This window comes from Silurus aristotelis (assembly GCF_946808225.1).
Source record: "Silurus aristotelis genome assembly, chromosome: 11".
Lineage (NCBI taxonomy): Eukaryota > Metazoa > Chordata > Actinopteri > Siluriformes > Siluridae > Silurus > Silurus aristotelis.
Genome location: NC_139584.1, coordinates 10457419 through 10480425, shown reverse-complemented (window position 1 = coordinate 10480425; position 23007 = coordinate 10457419). Strand labels below are relative to the sequence as shown.

General features: G+C 37.4%; 1 protein-coding gene across 1 annotated transcript in view; it reads right to left on the bottom strand.

The window, feature by feature from the left end:
* Positions 1–23007, bottom strand: part of tafa3b (TAFA chemokine like family member 3b) — a 134287-nt gene that overhangs the window by 81100 nt on the left and 30180 nt on the right. The gene's annotated exons all lie outside the window — the stretch shown is intronic.

Sequence of the window (23007 nt, the reverse complement as noted above, 5' to 3'; positions counted from 1 at the left end):
CCATGGCACTAAGCATCAAACACACACACACACACACACACACACACACACACACACACACACACTCACTACACAAACTCTCTTCTGTATGTGTCTCACATGTTGCATCCTTCCTTTACTGTGAATTTGCATGTTTTCTCTCTCTCCCTCTTGCACCCTCTCTCTCATCTCTCTCTCATCTCTCTCTCTCTCTCTCTCTCTCTCTCTCTCTCTCTCTCTCTCTCTCTCTTGTCTCAGACAGTCTGAAAGCCGTGTTATGCATGTCAGGAAGGCAAGGGACAACAGGAGAATGGTAATAAGTGAACACACACACTAATGAGCCCCACAGCAGAACAGCATAGAAAAAGGTCATAACTCTCTCTCTCTCTCTCTCTCTTGCTCTCTCTCTCTCTCATACACACACTCAGCAAACATTGCAGCCAAGTGTGACACCCATATTACATATTACAAGCTCGAGTTTATCTTCTGCTTATTGATGCGTATCCTGAAAACAACCGCACTCGTTTTCATGCACATTTTATATGCACCAGTGCACTCTCTCTCTTTCTCTTTCTCTCTCTCCGTCTCTCATTCACTCACTCACTCAATCGGTTCCTCTCGTTTCATGTTCATCTGTGGTATTGTCCCTGGCAAGGTGATCCTCCCAGAGGAAGGCCGATTGGTTCATTTTGGCCTGACGGATATTTTTAATTACAGACTCAAATTAACTGTTAATGGCATAATAAAATTCTTGCCACGAGTATTCATTTACATGGAGTGTCTGGATCTGAGGGAGAGGAAAGAATATGTGTGTGTATGTGTGTGTGTGTGTGTGTGTGTGTGTGCCCATGGTTTAAAGTACTTTCAGCTCCCTCTGGACTCAGTAATGATCATGAGCTTTCAACAGACGGGTTCAGATTACAGCTGTCCTGCTAATGCCATCAGTAAATGATGCATATTCACACACACACACACACACACACACACACACACACACACACACACACACACGTCCACCTTCTACCATGCAGATTTTGCACTGAGTTGCAGCTCCGGACACCCATTTGGATTTTAATACGTAATGTAGTATTCTCCCTAAATTATATGTTTAATTTCTGATGATCAATATGAATTCTGTGCAATGAAATGCACACACAATTAGACACACACGCGCACGCAAAGCGGCAGTAGCGAGTAAAGACAGCACATAGAATATGGCGATGATAATTCAATCAGCTCATTCATCATGCTCGCAGTGTATGTGATTAAAATCGCATAAAGTCTAGAGGTGAACAGACTGCCTGGGCCACTGGAGGCATTTAGATATGCCTAGTAAATGACTCTCCATACGACTTCACACTTTGTCTAGTGCCTAGCTCATGCAAACATTTAGTTTAGAATCAGTCAGATCAGTCAGCAAGGCAACTGTAGGCTCTTACCACATGGAGCTCTAACACATGGAGTTTTGATCTGTGTCACATTTATAGAAACATGGACTATGTTTCCCAGTAGCCACTGCGCCATGTCTTCAACGTTGTGTCTTTAGGATATTACCATAATTGCATGACACTAATCAGAAACTTGTTTCCTGTTTCACACCATGCACTTCACCTCTTTTCCTGTGTTAGAACTACAATGTTGTATTTCAGCGGAACAAGTGTACCGAATGGTGTACTTCATGTACCACTGCAAATATACCGACCAGGCATAACTTTAGACCCACCGATCAGGAATAACATTATGACCACCAGCCTTATACTGTGTTGGTCCCTTTTTGGTGGCCATAACAGTTCTGACCCATTCACCTTTAACAGCATTGAATTTTTCAGCAATTTGAGCTACAGGAGCTCCTCTGTTGAATCGGATCTCACTTTTGATAGATACTGACCACTGCAGATCAGAAACAGCCCACAAGAGCTGCAGTTTTGGGGATGCTCTGACCCAGTCATCAAGCCATCACAAACACCCTGGTTAAACTCACTCAAATCCTTACAATTGCCCATTTTCCCTGCTTCTATCACAGCAAATTTTAGGACAAAATGTTTACTTGCTGCCCAATATATCCACACACTAACATGTGCCATGATGTAAAGATAATCAGTGTTATTCACTTCACCAGTCATAATGTTTTATCATAATGTTAGGCCTGATCGGGTGTATGTAGTGTAAATGCGATTATTGTGCTCGTAATTTGCCCCAATATTTTGCTTATTTTCACAAAATGTATTCATAATGAAAGTCTAGCAGTTTCTGTGCAGCTGTATGTGTTTTTACCAGGCTAATCAAGATATTCCACTCCAACCCATATAAACTATAAGTTAATGGAGCTCACAATGTGTACAGGAAGATTGTCATACTGGAACAGTATTTGAGTCTCCTTGTTCAAGTAAAGGAAGGATATCATACACAATTGTGTGCCTCAGACATTGTGGTAACAGTTTGGGGGGGAAACACATATCAGGTGTCCCAGCATTATTATCCACATTGTGTCGGTTCTTCCTGAAAGTTCCTGAAATGACTTATTACTGCATTAGGTAGCAGTGCTGCCTCACAACTCCAGGGTCTCTTTTTTTTTTTCTTTTAGTTTCAATGTGTGCCATTCAGGGCATGTTCTTGTCTCACACCAGTGCTCCAGGGTTCCCAGAATAAGCTCAAGATCAAGGGTTATGGTATTTTAAACTCTGATACAATTTAGGCTTTAGGCTTCCATTAATTTTAAGTGAATGGGTTTTCCATTCTTTTTAATGTTTAATGTTTAAATTTGGGCAAATTGAATTTATCCTATAGATGCAGCAAAGAGTGATAAGGTTGAGCGGGAAAAGAAGGATTTCCATAAGAGTACAGAACAGCAATCTACAAAAACGAAGTCTCTAACTGCTCGGAATGTAAATAATTGGTCAGTCAGGTAGTCTACGGTTGCATGATCCCAAGAAAATGAGGGCATCATTATTCTCCAGCAGGCTTCAGTACAACAGTATGCACTAGGCACAGCATCCAAAACGTGCTCACGCTGTTCCCTAATAACAGCTATGTAATAGTATGTTTGGTAGCAAATAATATTGTGTATGTATTAAGTGGATTTGAACGCAGCCACAGCAGGATGTCAGTTTCCTGAGGAGACGTGGCTGCTTCCCAAGAGAGCACACTCGATGGCACTCGACCGTCTGACTCAACGGATGCAAGGATGCCAATCAGAGACAGCGCAAGCATAAGAAAACCACAGAACCACTTTTCTGGGGAAAAGAGGGGGTTTTTTTGTTTATTTGTTTGATTTTATTTCTGGAATACACCAACGATGTAAAGGCTGCCATGGTAGAATAAAAAAAAAAAGAATTCATAAATTCTTCCTTCTAAGTGTTTTCTGAGAGTGCATACACAGGTGTTAACTGTGTGTTATAAAAAAAAAAAGGTCTGAAATCCAGGCAAAAATTGTTACAAGAATGTCCTGAATTACACTGATTCACAAAGAACTGTAGGGGAAAAAAGTTCCCAGGCTTTTTTGCAATAATTAGACCAAGTGTGCATCAGCAAGGCAGAACAATTTTTTTTCTTTTGGGAGCGGAAAAGTTCTCCCAAGTGTTGATTTCAGCCTAAAGGCTTGATTGAAATAAGTTTCACGTAAATTGCTATATGTCCCTGTTATGTCCTATAAGTGAGTGGTGGTGAGCAAGTGCATAAAGAAGACCTGATGAAGCAAAACAGAACAAAAACAGGACAAGGTCATAAAACACTATCAAAACAAAACTGTAGAAATGCCTCTATGTGAAACAGTTTAAAAACAAGAATGCTTTATTGTGCCATTTTCTCTGGCTTCTTTTTTTTTGTTTTAACATTCTCTCTCTTTCTCTTTCTCTTTCTCAGAGTTAAATTCTCTTAAGCCAAACAGCTTTGGTGATTAACTGCACTGTGCCCCAGACTATGTGCTTTTACATCCATTCATAATCTCACAGCCAGTGAATAATCGCCACCAATGAAGAAAATTAATTGTCTAGCTGTGAGCAAAAAAAAAAAAAAAAAAGATTTACTGTCTTTAATTAATTATAGACTCATTTTCATAGGATGCTGCACTTTGAACACTGCACACTTCATTGACAGCACTTGCTATCATGATTTAATGAACCCCTATTTTGGCTCTTTAAGATATTGCATGTTGAATGCTTACTACCTTTTTAATTAACGTCAATAAGCTTGCAGTTTACCAAACGTCCCCCCCCCCCCCCCCAAAAAAAAAAAAAAAAAAAACGTGCTTTCTCATTTAAAGGATCCTTTAATGTAATGAAACGACCAGGCCTGTACTGGCATTGTCATATTATTTGAGACGTATTTAAAATGATTTATTAAAAGTAAAACATCAAATAAACACTCATCACTGGGGAGATTAATAGTATTTGTCGGTCCTTTTTATTTCGGAAATGTCACCGGGTTGTCAAGATTCTCCGCCATTGATTACCATATCTGTGAAGCAAGAGTCAAGGTCTGCATTGATATAGTGGTTTAAATAGGAAAAAAATAAACATTTTAAAAAATAAAGCAGAATATATTATTATGGGTTACATGATCAAATTCAAAAACACTCATTTCCATATTTTACCATTAAGTTGACATCATTGGTTGCCAAATATTGGCATTCTCAAAGTAAGCAGCATGTACCTTGGATAAGATGCAAATTTTTATAAAATATGCAAAACAGGCATGCTTATATACACACATTCACACCTCAGGTCAGGTTTAATGTAATCATTCCAATGTAATCATGCATTTTTTTTAGGAGGGATGAAACCAAAGAACTAGAAGAAACCTATGTAGACAGAAAAAAAAAAGCTTTAAAATTTGAACCATGGACCCCAAAACCACTTTGATGGCAATTATAATGACTTTTTTCCGCCTCAAACAGTAATGTCTACGACTCATCCCAATACAATTTATATGTCCAGGATGATATGTGTAATGTTGATGTGTTAGTCTCTGATCCCTCACCCAGACATAACATAGCCTTGTAACAAACAAATAAAAAATAATGGTAAAATAAATCCCTTTGTTTCAATTGCAAACACACACGTTTTAACGAGAGAGAAAAGTTTCTTCAGGGCCTCTGTACCATCAAAGTCCAGCCTCCAGGGTCTCAATTATAGTCGTACACAAATACAGATTCTTAGACTCTGGTAAGTGTGTATCTACATGTGCATTGTGTGTATTATTTACAGTATATATACTGATTCCAATTAAGATCAATAGTTTAACACTAGCTAGACATTTAAGCATGTGTATGTGTGCAATACTTGAACAAGAGATCAATAAAGGCTATTATTTAATAAAGTCCAAGTGATGGTTAGGGAAATTAGAGTGTTTCTGGTGTTATTAAGCATTAGTACATCGAGTGTTGGACTGAGATAAAGTTTGGAAAGGGAACACAGGTATTCAGTGCCAAATGCAACACCAGCACTATGTTTGGAAAGAGTAAATAATGTAGTGATGGATCCTTTGCTAGTTAATAATGCAGTAAAGGCTGCTTTGCCAGAGTCCTACAAAGGGGCTTTTACTGTTGGCCATTATACTCTCGTTTCTACCAGGATTATTTCTGAGCTCGTTCAAAGGAGTCCATGTTCATCAAAGGCTTGTTTTCACACAAATACACCTTTGAGTTCCTTAAAAAAAAAGCTGCAGCTCGATACATCATGTCTGCTTTGCACACACTTTTTTTTTTCACAAAAAAAAGATAAACAATAGATATAATTCAGCAGTTTTATGAGTGTTTATTTTTCACCCGAGTTCATGTGAAGTGAACCTGTGACCCCCGTTTTCAGTTCCGCACACTGCACCTGTGTTAAAAAAACTGCTTTTTACATCTGACCAAATGTACCAGGCTTAAAACAGCCTTGGATTCAGAAAAAAAGGGTAAAATAAATGCTTGCGTAGTGCAGTTTATGAAAAGCAAACTCGTCACAGCTTGGAGACTCTGTGGGAGCCTTTGAGGCAGCCATGACTCACCTTTGGCTATTGTGCAATTTGTGTGTGACCTCCTTGCTTCATGGGGCAACAATGAATGATCAGATTGACCCATGCAATGGTCTAGGAGAGGAGAGATCAGGGCAGTATTCATTGTAGCAGTATGGGTGTATCAGGGTGTCTGTAGACGTATGCATTGCTAGAGACTCAAAGCACTTTTGTACGTCGCTCTGGAAAAGGGCATCTGCCAAATGCCACAAATGTAAATGTATAATAGTGTAATGGCGATTGAGGGCTGGCAAAAGACGTCCTGTTCTACTCTCGGCAGAGAATAAAATACACATTCATGTCATCGGCTTGCAAGACATGCTATTAAAACTGGGCCTTAATTCTAAGACACTTTTTATACGCAGCTAACAGAAATCCCTCTAGGCCCTACACACAACACATACCCACACACACGCACACAGAAATGTCAGATGGTACGCCTCTCATAATGAGGGCATCAGCAGTGATTGTGCCTGATAGCTCTGTGGCTGATAGCGGTCTCTTTCTTGTCATCTGCACATTTTACCTGTTACCACAGTGATATACAACTCAAGGAACAGGAGAAGGCTTTTAGGTACAGTGGTGCATCAAGATCATAGTGCCTGATACACATGCTCACATGCCCTGACTGATATATGACTTCAGTAAAAGAGAGAGATGGCAGGAGAGAGTATGTCTGGGGCCTGGTAGAGGTCATCTGAATCTCTGGTGGAGGCGTAAAATCTGTCCAATATACTACCACACAGAATGCAAATGTACAGGGACTTTCCTTAATCTTTACCTGTTGCAATTATACAGAACAATCGTTTGTAGTCCATAATCCGATGCATATTTAAAAAAATGCATACACTGATGACACTATTTGAAGCCAAAATAATAGTGTGTCAATCCCATAGTATATTGTTCATTATACCACCGCATGGTCGAATTTTCATATCGGACTGGTCTAAAGGGTGTAACATAAATGGCAGATTTTCATTAATATGCTGGTTCTAATACATTATTGTTTCTATAGTAGCAGCTCCACATAGTCTAAGCCTAATTGCAAGCAAATATAAAAATATGTTGTTTGCTAAATGAAAACCTACACTGATCAGACATAACATTAGGAAATTATAACATTTGAGTGAGTGAATAACACTGATTACGTCTTCATCATGGGTATGGGTCTTCATCATGGGTATGGGTCTTCATCATGGGTATGGGTATTCATTAGTGAGTAGTATAGATTAGGGAGCAAGTGAATTAGGCAGTCAAAGTTGATGTGTTAGAAGCAGGAAAAATGAGCAAGCGTAAAGAGTTTGACAAGGGCCAAATTGTGATGTCTAGATGACTGGGTTTCTAAAGCTGCAGCTCTTGTGGGGTATTCATGGTTTGCAGTGGACCGGTGTGAACCAGTGTGTCCGATCCAACAGACAAGCTCCTCTAGTTTAAATTGCTGAAGAAGTTAATGCTGTTAATGCCAATGGGTCAGGACTGTTTTGGCAATAAAAGGGGGACCAACACAATATCTGGCAGGTGGTCCTAATGTTATGCCTGATTGTTGGTGTATATTTACTGATGTGTTTAAGTTTTCTTTTCTTTGAAAGAGGAGTTGAAGGTGAGATAAGGGGGGCAAATACACCTGTGCTTTGGGTCAAACCATATCATGTCACCTCAGCATGGATTATTATAATATATTATTCCTTATTTATTCCTTACAATATATTGAAGCATTTTAATATAAAGCAAATTAGTAAGTATTGATCAACATTCTGCTGGAAGATGTGCAATTTTTTCCGCAGGTGGAGATTACCTAGGTGTATCATACAACCCCAATTACAAAAAAATGGTTCACGCTTTAAAATCTAAATAAAATAAAAAAATCAATGATTTGCAAATCTCATAAATCCATATTTTATTCACAATAGAACAGTTGGAGAAACATTAACCAGTTAGGTTCACTCTAAGATGCTAACCTATGATAACTGGGTATAGGCAGACTTTCTTAGAAGTAAAGACTGTGTCTACAAATTGTGGAATAATTTCAAAATAATGTTCCTTAACATAAAATAAAAGAATTGAATACTTTATCATTTACAGTAAAAAATATTGTCAAAAGTTTCAAAGAATCTAGAGAAGTTTATGTGCATCATCTCTGTCCCAACTTGAGATGTTTTGCAGCTGTCCCATTTTTTCCTTAAATTAGTATTTATTCTCATTTTAAATATTAGATTTTTTTTTTTTTTTAGTTTTGAAAAAATATGGATTTGTGAGATTTGTAAATCATTGCATTGTGTTTTTAATTTACATTTTACATGGTGTCCCAACATTTGAAAATAGGGATGTACTTGACTGTTATTATTATTATTATTATTATTATTATTATTATTATTATTATTATTGATATTATTATAATTATTATTATTAATATTATTATTATTATTATTATTATTATTATTATTACTGCATTGCGATGCTGTCTACCTCTACTTTGCAAATAACAAATAAAGTTTTAATGTATGCTCTCTTTGCAATTAAAACTGACTTTAAAAGCAGCAGTCTGCTTTACATTTATCAAAACTGATTGTTTACACAGTAAATTGCAATGAAGCATAAAAGCAGAACAAGGAGAGAAGAATAGTTTGTCTGCAACCTTTTATCGTGTTTTTTAACACCCAACAATGTCCTGGACTATGGCCAAGGCTTCATCTTATTTGCATGTTATTAACATAAATACAAGCTCATATTACTATCCAATTATATTCCTATAACAGATTTCCTACGATTCATTTTCATAGAGCAAGATAAAGTGAAGGATGTGTTATAAATCGCTACGAGATCAGTTTAATATGCATAGCTCAAGGTCACTTGTAGTTCTCAAGATGTAGTCAAAGTGTGCATGGTGTGAAAGTCATGGTCCCGAATTACACATTACTGCTTTCCATGCACGTGCATGCTTGATGAAGGGAATAAGCTAATTATTAAGCAATTCATGTTTGTGGGAAAGCCACGATGGTGTGAGGCTGCTGAATTACAGTTGTTCTACAAGTGCTACTCTACACACCCATTGTGCTACAGACTGAGGTGTGTATCCCATGACTGTCAATCCCAACAAAAAATTTGATCATTCCAATCTACACCTACAGCTATTTGTGTCTGTACTGTCTGCTATATTCTCAAATGAACTTATCGGATCTCTTTCATGACCTCGTTTGTTTGAAGAGGCATACATACTCAAGACAACGTCATAGACATTGTATTGCTCCTAAAAATGCCACCTTTGGTGAACACATTTAGTGAGAGCTGTTAAGCAAATTGCAGTCCTGAAGCCTTCCATTATTAGTCTATGCCTTCACAAGGGTTTCTCCCAAAGCAAGGGGTTATTATTTGCTAAATGAAGGGTGGGGGTAAGGTGTAATGCCAGTCAGGCAGCAAAAAGGTTATTGACAATTGTTTCTACACTATATGGATTCCAGTGGTCTAAATTCTTTAAAATCACTGATATATACAATATATTTTGGCCCATGAATTTGTATTAAATTATTCCCAATAGTCAATTTTTTTTTCATAGCACTTGTCTCAGGTCCTGCTGCACTACTGAGTCAAAACTTTGATTAGATTTTCCATCCAATCAGCTTTCATCTGTCACATCATATCGACAAAGGCCACTAAAATTGAACAGTGCTGGCTCTTGTTAGCTTTAATAAAAGCTTGACATCATAATGACAGGTCAGCCACAACAGTTCTAAACAGTTGTTAAACTTTCTCATGAACCATTTATACTTTTCAGAAAATTTGCACAAAGATACACAATTTGCCTTCATTTCAAAACCGTAATGCCCAAAATAAATGCCCAAAATGTTTTAGAATTGTGCTAGAGTTGATGTATGCAGGCTGTGGCTGTGCAGCTGTGGCTGCAGTGAAAGGAGACTTGTTGAATTGTGTTAACTGGGTTTTTTGTGTTAGTTATGGCATTTATTCTCACTGTATTAGATACTTGTCTGTGGTGCAGCGCTCTGTTGTACTGCATTTCTCTATAGCATTAATGGTTTTTACAGCAATAGTGTCATAATGATGGTATTATGAGGTTGAATTGATTCAGTTAGGACACCGTTGAAGGTGTGAGATACACGGCCTGCCACTGATGGACGCTATAGAGAGATGTGACTAATGTGACTAGCGAACAATGGATGTCTTACCCCAAATCTATTAGATATTAAACTGCTAAATAAATAAACACTATCATTTATGGTTAAAGTGGAATATACTATATGGAGAAAAATATATATATGTGCTTTTATGAACACCCAATTCCACATGTGGTCTCTATTTGCTAAGTAGAGACTATATGAGGTCTGGGGTGCAGTAAGTCTTCCAGTTAATTCCAAAGAGGTTCAATAGGTAGTGTAGATACTTGATCTCTAAGTTTTAGAGTAAATAGACACATGCAGACACTTGAATATAAAAAATGTTTTGGCAGCCAATTTCAGGATTCATTGTGAACATCTGCTCAGATATTTACCATCTTATCTTCATCTTTTTTTTACTGTTTTGGGGAGAACGCTAAGATTTATGGTGCAGTAGGGCACATATCCCCTGAGCCACAATCACATGAAGTCTAGTAAAATAAGTGTGTGTGTGTGTGTGTGTGTGTGTGTGTGTGTGTGTGTGTGTGTGTGTGTTTGCCTTCATTTTTTTTTTTTTATCTTTATGCTTTATATACTCAGTGCAACTGAGAAACTTTCTCCACCCAAACAGAAATGCTTCCCACTTTGCTTCCTTTTTCTTCCTCCCACTATAATTTAATCTCCAGCATCTCCTCCAACGCAGCGGCACCCGTGTCTGCCTGCGGCCCAATTTAAAACAATCTCTGCAGAGCATAGATGATTTGAGAATATATGAATACATCTAGCATATGAAAGAACTGCAGGCCTGACTGTTTTATGAAGAAAGAAATCAGCTTGTAAGTTACTCATAAGAGATTTAGTCACTGTGCGGAGGCCCTTCTTTCTCCAAAAAAAAGTACTTACTTCGCGATCATTTTGCATTTCCTTGCGACTTTATTTCATTAAATTGTTATTTTTACTGCATGATCTGTTTGCAACTGCACGATTTGAGGTCCAGAGATACATGCAAACTCATTTTCTCAATTAGCTTCTTAGGGTTATCTAGAACCTCCGAGGCGAATTTACCTCTGACTACAAAAAGAATGAGCAAAGTAGGACAAGAACATATTTGGTCGAGGTGTGATGTCAGTGCTACTAAAATACTAATCATAAATAGCGATCAGCTCCACTTTTATCCTCAACCACCGAACTGACATGCTCACTCAGGCTCAAACTGCATTTAGTTAGAATTGTTCCTATTTTGTATACAGGGTAGAGGATAATGTTGTTGTGTATATGTGATAATGGTTTATTGTTTCTTTATATAGAGAAATAAATTAGATTTAGCAGAGTGAATACACTACAATTGGGATAATCATGATCACACAGTTCTCCTTAAAGGTTAATACTAAATATACAGTTGTTCCTGGCAATTTTTTTTTTTTCTTTGATTGAATTAAGTATAATAAAACATATTTTTAATAATAGATCTAACAACATTAAAAATAGAGAAATCCAATAAGGTTAATCTGGTCCTGCCATGCTAGACAAACAAAAAACATGAATTTAAATGAAGTATACTGTTGCCTATAGGCTGTTAAATAATATCAAAGTAACGCTCATTTTATTTTAATCAGACACAATGTGCATACTGATTTTGCATGTTGTGCTAGCACCATACAAATGGAAATCCATACAGTACATAAACACACAAAAAAGTCTGTAGAAGTTCCAGTTTATCGCTATTAGTCTTTTTCTTAAGCACTAAGCAAGTTTACATTTCCAAAGAGATGTCACTGTCACTGTACATTTCCATAAGTTGGTAGAATGTCTTATCTTAAACGTACAGTCATTTGCAACAGCAACATGCAACAACAACCCAATGATAAACATATCAAAACATCAGCAATGTGTTCCTGCATGTTAACAGCAAAGGTATATAGAGTTTAATCAGTCAGAAACATGATGAGAAAAAGAAGTCATGCTTTGGAGAAGTAATGGAGTAGTGTTGTTGAGAAAGTGAAATGGCAAGGCCAGGTCACTCCACCATTCCATTTTTTTTTTTTTTTTTTACTTTTTGAGAAATGGGTTTATGTAGAGATTTTAATCCCAATATGAGATGTAATAATTTTTCGCTTGTATAAGAATCACTCCTATAAACAGTGATTACAGTAACCATTAACATTTTCTTAATCCTATTAATTATATCCCATAGTGTAATGTAACAAAAAGAAAATAGTGGATCGGTTTTGAATCTTCTGGAAAGCAAAAACAAATCCAAACAAAACCAAAAGCCAAAAATCCACTTTTATCAGCATATAACTACCCCCCCACACACACACACACACACACACACACACACACACACACCACATTCATGTCTATACTATGAAATTAATGTTGAAATATTAATTTACCTGACCCTCTCTCTAAAGCAGTGAACAGGCTCACCAACACTTCTCCAAATTAGCATCTATCTGACTAGCCGCTAGTCATTAACATCACTAAGTACTGATGATTATTCAAACATTCTCAATTCGAGACAGACTGGAAATATTAGGGGCTCCACTGAATTCCAAACATTAGGGCAAATGGAGAGTAAATAATTTTTAGAAGCCTTCTCCCAAAGGGGATGAAATGTGACTGGAATGCAGCCATGTTTAAAAAATGGCTTAATTTCCCCCTGACTGTGAAAAGGCTATAAAATCCCCACAATAGCCTTCTAACGTCAAACAATTAGCTCTGTTGACACATTCTCATATTTGACAGGAAACAGCCTCTTTAGTGTGTGTGTGTGTGTGTGTGTGTGTGTGTGTGTGTGTGTGTGGGTCAGCATGCACAAGCTCATCACAATGTACCACCACAATACTGTTTGATTTTAAATATATATATATATATATATATATATATATATATATATATATATATATATATATATATATATATAGAGTATATAGTGTGTGTGTGTGTGTGTGTGTGTGTGTGTGTGTGTGTGTGTGTGTGTATATGTATAACAATCTTTTACTCTCTCACTTCAGTTGTCTAAGCTGCGCTAATGTTGCCTCTCTCTCACACGCTCCATGAATAGTGTTGTCTCACTTATACTATCTCACTTCTAATATTTATGCATCCAGCTTTTCCATTGTCTTCTGATATATCACAAGACAGTTTTGCTAGCAACCATACTATTTCTTACTATCTCATTTTCTCACAGCCAGTAATGAATCTTTCTCTTATTCATTCTCTCAAGGTCCCACTGTATCACTGCTACTGAAAAAATCCGTCCGACAGTCTCCTGCCAATAGCATTGTCTCTCTTACTTTGTCTCACTGCTACTAATGCACTAATGCTGCCCCTCTAACATTACTACTTCCAACAGTCACCTGCCAATAGCATTGTCTCTCTCACACTTTCTTGTGGCAGCTAAATAATTTTACTGTTTTACCTCCATAATACCTGACTCTAGCTTTTGTTTCAAGGCCAATAATTGTGTTTATTTCACACTGTCTGACTTCCACTAATGCTGTACCCTTTTCCAATGTCTTACTGATAATAATCCTGACTGTTTTAAACTGTCTCACAAATTTGCTACTTTTTTCTCTACTCTCTAATTACTACTAATTTTCTCGTACTCTCCTACTGTCCCCCTGCCACAAGCAGTATCTGTTTTCCCAATGCTCCACTCGTTGTAATGTTGCACAGTAGTGTAGAACTTGTAGTATACTACTGAAATGGAGGTCATATACCTTCTTTGTAAACAGTCTTAACCCCATACATTTGCTCTACAGCCTTTTAGGACAAGAGAACCTTGATGGGAATGGTGCTGTTGGGAATCACACAGACTGTCTGCTTGCATCAGAATCAAATGAAGCATCAAGAACATCATTTTTAAATTTCAGAACATATTGGGCTTCTGTTCCTCTGCTTCTTGGTCCATAGCTAAATTGACAGATTTAGATCAACATGTGGACAGAAGACTACCTCTTAGAAGTGCAATGAAGAATACCAAATTGTGTGACCCAAAAGCCTGAGCTCGCGGTTTAATCAGAGTCTGAATAATTAAGGATTATTGAATTCCCTCCACTGTGTATTGTGACATTCGTGTTCCTCCAGCACAAAATGATGCAATACCCAGAAATCAGATGATATGCCTTTTTTCTGAATAAAGGGTGTATTAATATTATATCCATACTGGCTGTAAAGTGTCCATATGCAATTTTATATGGTATATAATGACATCCAAAATGGATTACATTTTGAGACTATGAATAAATTTAGGTGAATAAGCTTCAGTATTTAGCATTAACAATTCATTTAAAAAAAAGAATATCCTCAGTGTAAACCTTCTCCAGTAGTCTCAAGTGCATTGATGCGTTTTTATATGTGTATAGAGTTTGGAGCGACATGTCGTCCCCATCACCAGAGAGGAAAAGTAGAGCGCAGAGAAGCAAAGTAATCCCCTTAAAAAAATCAGCCCGTACTGTATCCATCACTCACACATACATTTCTTGGTTAATCTCATACCAGCTGCATTATCTGGCAATCCAGACTACAGCAGATTTAAAATCTGGCTGGCTGAGCTCTGGTCTGGCTCGGCTTAGTGGAGTTTAACATCTGCTACACGCACTCGTCTACATGCAAATGCACACAAAAGGGATAAATTTTATGAAAAGAAGCTTGTAATTAAAGCTAAGAGATGAGTCCTGTGATTTTTTTTTGTCACATCTAAGACTGTCACTCCTCCATTGATTTAATGTATAAATTTTTTGATCAAACCGAACTTCCCAAAATAAATCAAAACAAAGTTTTAAAACATGACTAGCATGAACCTAATGTCCCAATGCCGAGTTTACCCTAAATAGCACATCAGTTCATCAAAGGGCAGTTTAGCTTAGCCGATCAACCTTCAACGTGTTTTTGGGAGGTCAGAGAAAACCGGAGAACCCTGAGGAACCCAAGGTGAACACATGGAGTATGTGTAAAATGCCACGCAAGCACTAATCTGTGCTGAATAAAACTAGGAATCCTGGGGCTGCGAGGCAGCAATGCCAAAATCCCACCCTGGAACCACTTCCTGATTAATTGCTGTTAAAGTAACGGCATGAAAGGAGTTTTTCTTTGAAAGTGGTATATCCTCCCGTTTCCACCTCTACAACCGCTCATGCTTGACAGAGAAAATTAGCAAGTACTCGAGTACTATAAATCCTTCGAGTGGCTTTCAGGGTGCACTGATCCTGACTTTTTAAATAGACTATTGTGATTTTGCCCTCAACAAATCTTCAAGGGCAGTAAGTAGCTGACTTACAAATAAGCTCTTAGACTAGCATCATGATATTCACTTTCTATTCACTTTATATACTAAAACAACATGACAAGTGCACTGTCGTAGCTGGTATCTTCTTACACATGATGAAAAAGAAGCTTCGAATACATTATGCTTGTGTCTTCTTGTCTGTTTTAAATAGAAATATGTAAAGCATCAATGATGTAATCATTTTATTTGAAATCTATTGGCTGTGTTGCCAAAAAGTGCATATATATTCAGAAACACTAGCATTTAAAATTTGCAGTCAAGCATGGGGTTAAATATATAAATAGCCGACTAACACTTAAATTGCAGAGCAGTGAAGTGCAGAATGTAAATGAGGAATGGCAGAGAATTCGCAACCTGTCAAATGCAACCATGCACAAAGTGCACATTTTTCCTCGCTGCATACTTAGCCCATAGTGTTTGTGTAAGTTTGTGTAATGATTTGTTTGCGGAACGTGATCCCTGCCCCGTCTATTTTTAACAAAATTGTTACATAGCGCCGGAGAATGCAAGCCTCACACCCAAGAGCTTTATCTAGTTAATCCGTTTACCCAGACGCTCCAACTGAGAAAATCTATTTCAAACTTTTACAGTTTTAGATATGTAGGCACATGTAGAGTCTTTTGAGAGCTCGCCTAAATAAGTATCAAAAGAGGGTCATGCGAGAGAAAAAGGAAAAAGTATGGGAGTAAAATGCAATCTGGCTATGTGAAGTGCAAAATTGACTGATACTGATAATGGGGTTCCAAATATTGCTAAATAGTTTTAGAAAAGATGTGTTATTATAATAAATAAATTGTATTATGGAAATATAATTGATGCAATATCACAACTGGTATGAATTTAGATACTGAAAATTCATTATGTCTACTGTAATTATTAAGGTGACAATCTAATTAAAGAGGTTAATGCATCTGTTTTAGTTTTATGAGAGAGTCAATAATAAATGCTAAGTTAGAAAATGTCACTATGAGCATCGCATTAATGTGTTGTTGCAGCTCATTTATTCATATACAGGAAAAAATAAAAGTGCACATACATGAAAACAACTGGCTTTCAGGCAAACACTGATATTAACTGATGTGACCTGGCAAATTCCACTTGCACCGAGCTATTATACAACTGGTCTCTGTGCATGCTTGTGATAATCCCTAGTTATCTGTGCTGTGTCAGGCAACGTAACAGGCCTTCAATGAAAACGTGTCAAATCTGATCCAATACAAATCCAGTACTTTCAGCCAATGTCACGTCTGATATACATTTTCTCAAAGCAGCTTAGTAGAAATGCATAAATTCTGGATATAAATTTTAAATAATATAAAATACAAATATATACCTAAAAAAGTACTTTGAGCAAATCAAAATGCGTGAGAAATGGAATGTTCAAATTTACAAGTGACAAAAGAAAAAATTATATAATAGTTTAAACAAAGACACAGACAAGAAACTACCGGCAAATAAATATAAATAGGAATTATGTATGTAGGTACACAATATGAACAAATATCTTTGGATTCAGTAGCATTACATTTTCCAACTCCATGAAGATATGGTTTATATTAGTAGTGTAACGGTACACTTATTTGTAACAAATTCGGTACAGGGCTTTCAATCCTTTTTACTTGCAGAGCATAGTTAAAATCTGAGTTCTCTCAGGAACGTATTAAATGGCGGACTGGAAGTTTGTTTAGTCTCTGCCTTTTTATTATTTATTATTATTTTTATTTTTAAACTTTAAAAGGGTTAATGCAGTGTCACCATGGCTTCTTAGTTCTGGAAATACGATTTATTTGATGGCTAGCATCTAACACTTGGGCTATGGATTCTTTAGCAGGTTTTTTTAAGCTTCAAGTGTTTCTCTTAAAATGAGAACATAGGAAGGAAGGAATGAAGACATTTGTTAAAGTATGCTATTAAATAAGTAGAACAGTAAAGTAGGTAAGAAAATTTTATATGAAATGTAAAACACACACACAAACACACAAACACACACACACACACACACACACACACACACACACACACACACACACACACATCTGTAAACAATTTAATTACATTTTTCCATTTATATTATTATATTTAATCAATTTGTGCCAATTTAATTGATTACTTAATGCAATCAATATAATAAAACAGTGTATTGCATTCATTTGATTTATTCTATTTAATTTTATTTTTCTTGCCAATATCACCTCTGGCTTGCTCATTGTAAGTGCAACTTAAAGAAATGTTTCTAAAGTTCCAGAACAAGAAGGAGCATGTGAAACTGAACTCTGTCCTAAAGTGCGAGTTGTATTGTCATTGCTAGTGCTCAGATTAGCTCTAAATCACTGCACCGTGATGACACACTGTGGAATGATACACCTCCCGCTCTATATCCACTAAACTGTATAGCCAGATGAAGTGTCTGAATCTCCACTCAAAGGTTTTTGAGTACTTTTAAGGAAACTACTTTGAGCTAGATGCTACTTTACTCACAGACACAAAGCTTTCTGATAGGAAAAGATGCCGTTTGTGCTTCCTCCTTGCTCTCACTTTCTAGGTGTGAGACCATACTATTTATATAAACACTACCTGTCAGACAGAACAGGTCTCTGAGTGATACCGTTTCACTGCTCTCGGGGCCAGCAATTTGTTTATTTGTTAAAACTAAATAGAAGCACTGAATAAACTGTGCCTGGTTTTAAAATATATATATAGCAGATATATAAAATTGTAGACACCTGACAATAAGTGTTCTTATACACTTTTAAAACATTGCATTTAACAATAAGTCCCTATTTGTAATAATAATCTTCTCCTTTTGTTTGGGAAGATGTTCCACTAGATTTTAGAGTGTTCCTGTGGAGGTTTTTGCCCATTCAGCCTTAAGGGCATCAGTAAAGTAAGCCCTGAGGTGCAGTCAGAGTTCTAATTCATCCAAAAGGTGTTTAGTAGGGTTGAGTCAGAGCTCTATAAAAGGCCACTCAAGATCTTTCACTCCAATGAATGTAAACTATATATTCATGGAGCTCACTTTGTGCACAGGGGCAGTGTCACGAAGGTTTGTCTCTCAATAAAGAAAAAAAGTAAAAGCATAAATAGAAAATTGTGCTATAATTCCTCCCAGCAGAGTTTTAGGCTGATGATCTCAAGTTTGCAATATGTTGAAGCAGGATATTAATTGATAGAGACTTCAAAGCATTTTTCCACCGCTCTGGATAAGGGCGCATGCTAAATGCAGTAAATGTGAATGTCGTAGGTCAAGTGAATCGAAAATGTAACACTACAGCATTCAAAAACATTCTATACAATTTTATGTCTTCAACTTGTGGAGTTTAGGAAGAACCACATGTGGCTGGGAAAATCAGGTATTTTAAATCTATGTCCATATACTGTAGTGTATATTTAATTGAATATGCTGTGCATTTCATTGTCAGGCTTAATTCTATACATGTCTTCTAATTGCCCCAGATTTCTTTATCAGACCATGCACAATGTCTTACATTCAGTGCCAGAATTACATCCATCTATGTCTTTTCTTTTTATTACAACCAAAATTTGTGAGACATTAGTGAAACATTGTTACAATGTCATTAGCATTGAAGATTAGTCATCGTTCGTTACACACTAGCAGTAATCAGAAATTAACAAACGATTAAATCAGAAGGATGTTGAAGCAAAAAAATTATGAGTGGTGACTGGTGAAGGCAAAATTGTCTTTCCCTCCGTAGAGAAATTGCGACACGCACGTTCGCATTCAGGCTTACATATGTGTGTGTGTTTCACCAGTGGGGGCTGATTCACTCAAGCCAGTTGTTATTGCCATTTAGTTTTCAGTACATGTCACCGGTTTGTCTCTCTTCCCTTCTCTCAGCTAAACGATGGATGGCTAGCCTCAGGCGAATATCATTCTCATACTAGGCACTGCTCAAGCCTGGGGCTGCGTCCTGAAATATTTTTAGCTTCCTCTTTTTCGCTCGACGCTGCCCTCTAGAGGCGGCAGGAACGGACCTGCGTGAACAGTGGCGGGATTGTTGGATTAGTATACGCTTCACATGCTCACAAAGAAGGTCCGATGAGAAAGCATGAAAGGAAGAATTTTTTGAAATTATCGCACACTCTTCACGTCATCCTTTCCTTTTTAACGAGTCTCTGCTCACTGACCTTTTCTCGAAGTGCAAAGATTTGGAGCTCTATTGTACAGCATGCAGTCCATGGCCTTAGAAAGAGAAAAAAGAGCACTTGAAACTTCTGTCTCCGAAGCATCACTAATCAATCTTTTATGGCACCTCCTAGCTCAGTGCACCTTGACTCAGAAGGGTGATTTCACTAGTGCTGCTATTCAAACTTCACATGCAGGTGAGCTGCAAAAGTAAGAAGAAAAAGATCTAAAGCAGGGGTGGGGGGTAGGAGGGGCATTAGAAGGGAGCGTGAAAGAAAGCAAACATGAGGTGCGAGAAAAAGATGAAGTGAAAAGTGAGACTGGACAGAGAGGCCTTTTTTCTTTTTAATGAGATAAGTTTACACACCTCATTAATTAGCACACTTGGAGCCAGAGTCGAGGCGTTTCGAACTTCCAAACAAAGCAGCTGCCTCGACGATGTGGGCTTTATTTATTTATACTCTGACGTATCTGTGCCTGTGCTGCACAGCGGGAACACTCTTTGGGCTCTAATTGCCTCAATATTTGCTGAATTGATTCTTCGTTCAGTTCAAACGTACTGATCCTAGGTTTTAACACTAGCTTCTCCTGAACTATCCGGCTGAATCTGGGGGAATCGAAGGGCTTAGCGCTTTTTAGCTGTTTTTCCATTGCTTTTAAAAAGGGATTTTATTGCCTGTAACACAAACTATTGGCTCTTTGATACATTATACCACCAAAAGATCCTGATCCCTGATCAATCAAACCCATATGTGCTTGTTGAACACCCTCTCTAGATTTAGTCCTTCTTTGTTGTAATAATACCCTCCACTTTTCTGGGAAGGCAATCCAATAGATTTTAGGAAATGCTTCTAAGGATTTGCCTTTTCAGCCACAAAAACTTTTAGTAAGGTCAGGCACTGATGTTGTGTGAGGAAGTCTGGTGCATAGTCAGCAGTCCAGCTCATCCCAAAGGTGTTCAATGGGGTAAGAGTAACAATGCCAACCTTGACAAACCATGCCTTTAAAGACCGTGTCACTTTGTCTACAGGGGCGTTGTGATGCTTGAATAGGTTTGGATTTCACCTCATGTGGAGTTTGGACATTGGACCTCTTTGAGTGTTTAAAGTCTCTGTCATGGAGAAGCTGGTGTTGGATCTATGATAATCGCTAATGTTGAGCTATTTTATAAGTTGCTCAGTAGCTCCTGGTTTCATAACCTCAAATGACTGTATAAGACTGAAGAAAGGACATTACTCATAATCTTACATTCCAGTGCTCATGTTAGTTCTCACTTTCCAGTGTGCTGTATTGTTTAAAGACTATAATCACACTCTTGATCTCACCCAAATGAGGATGGGTTCCCCTTTTAAGTCTGGTTCCTCTCAAGGTTTCTTCCTCATAACATCTAAGGGAGTTTTTCCTTGCCACAGTCGCCATGGCTGCTCATCATTCACCTTAACTCTTAGATTCTGTAAAGCTGCTTTAAGACAATGTCCGTTGTGAAAAGCGCTATAGAAATAAACTTGACTTGACATGATAATGTGTAGCTATTTACCGTGACAAAGACATTCAACAATCAACTGATACAGTCAAATGATTTTAAATGTGCTAAATAAAAACAGAGACGATTATACAGTGTATACAACGACCAGGCATAACATTATGCCATTATAACATTATAACCAGTGAAGTGAAGTGAATAACACTGATTATCTCTTCATCATGGCACCTGCTAGTGGGTGGGATATTTTAGGCAACAAGTGAACATTTTGTCCTTAAAGTTATTGTGTTAGAAGCAGGAACAATGGGCAAGCGAAAGGATTTTAGCGACTTTTAAGTGCCAAAGTGTCATGGCTAGACAACTGGGTCAGAGCATCTCCAAAACTGTAGTTTTTGTAAGGTGTTCCTGTTCTGCAGTGGTCAGTATCTATAAAAAATGGTCCAAGGAAGGAACAGTGGTGAACCGGTGACAAGGCCATGCACCCTGACTATACCCCAGGCCCCCTCACCTACATCAGTAACTGACTTTACTATCACCCTTGTTGCTGAGGAACACAAATGTCCACAGACACACTCTGAAATCTAGTGTAATATCTTCCTGTCAACACCACACACTAACCCTAATCTTAATCTTAATAAACAAAGCGAAATCTTCTGGCTCTTTCAGTGTATTAAAGCTATAATATTTGGTTTATGCTATTTTACAAAGATTCAGGTTGGGTGTGTGCTAGAAATGATGTTCATTTTCTAACATCTGAAGGTATAGGAAAGCAAACAAATTCCCTTTAACCTGTTTGAAATTGCACAGTAAGACTTATAGACAGAATCCTTTTTGCAAAAATGATTGATTGTGAATACATATTAGTATGTTTAAATAGTTTGATTTGTATCAAATTAATTAAATGTTTTATTTTAAGTTTAAACAATGAAAAGAAAAGTTGAAATGCCCAGAATTGTGAGCACAATCATTCTCAGCTAAACCTTAAGTATGATAAAGAAGTGGCATTACTTAAGCACTCTGTATGGATTGTTAAATAAAATGTGAAGCATATGAAAGACTTTCTGTCACTTTTCTAACTACTGGATGCATTTTTTCAGTAGAAGTTCAATGTCAGTATAATTAGCAATCATTACTATGCATTTAATCTCTCTTAGTGCAGTACGGAAATTCAATTTCTGCAGCCTAACAATTACAGCCCAACTGTATTTCCTCCACCATCTCATCTGTCTGAGATGAAAGCTTTTCAATTAGCAAATTAACGAAGGAATAAAGGATCGTTCTTGCTCATAATGATGTGTGGAATTGCAAAACTGTGCTTGCTCTCACCATGCGATTAGACATCCAACATATCCAAGCTAGTTTATGCCTGTGCATGATTCTTGTATTAACATGCAGCTTGGATTAGCTGGCAATGAGCATCATTAGCATATGTTTTAACATTCTTGCAAAGTGTTCACGCTGTGTTTTTTCTGCTTCAGAGGTGATGTTTGCAGCAGAATGGGACATGGTTGTAATAAAGCAGATAAAGAGGAGTGGCTTTTAATGTACCATTTAAGGTAGAACAACATACAGGGTAGAACTGGATTTGAAATGTGTTCATGTTCTGATGAAGAGGTGAAATAGTCAAAATAAATTGACAGAATTCTGGAGAAAACAAGACTGATTTCTTACATACCCCCGAAATTCTTGCATCTAAAACCTTTTTGGATCATTGATTATTTTCATACTTTTCACCGCCCATAGCGATGAGCTCTTCTCTTCTCTTCTCTTCTCTTCTCCTCTCTTCTCTTCTCTTCTCTTCTCTTCTCTTCTCTTCAGGATATACAGTAGCATAAACTCACTCTATCATCGTATTCCCTTCTGCACATGCCCTCCCTCCATCCAAAATATGACAAATGAGGAGGCAAGGTATGGCAAAAAACAAAATGAGTAAGGATCCAGGCTTAATGAGTTGAGCTTGGCTGCAAGTCCACCCAATTCCCTTCCCCACTCTACAGGATAAAAA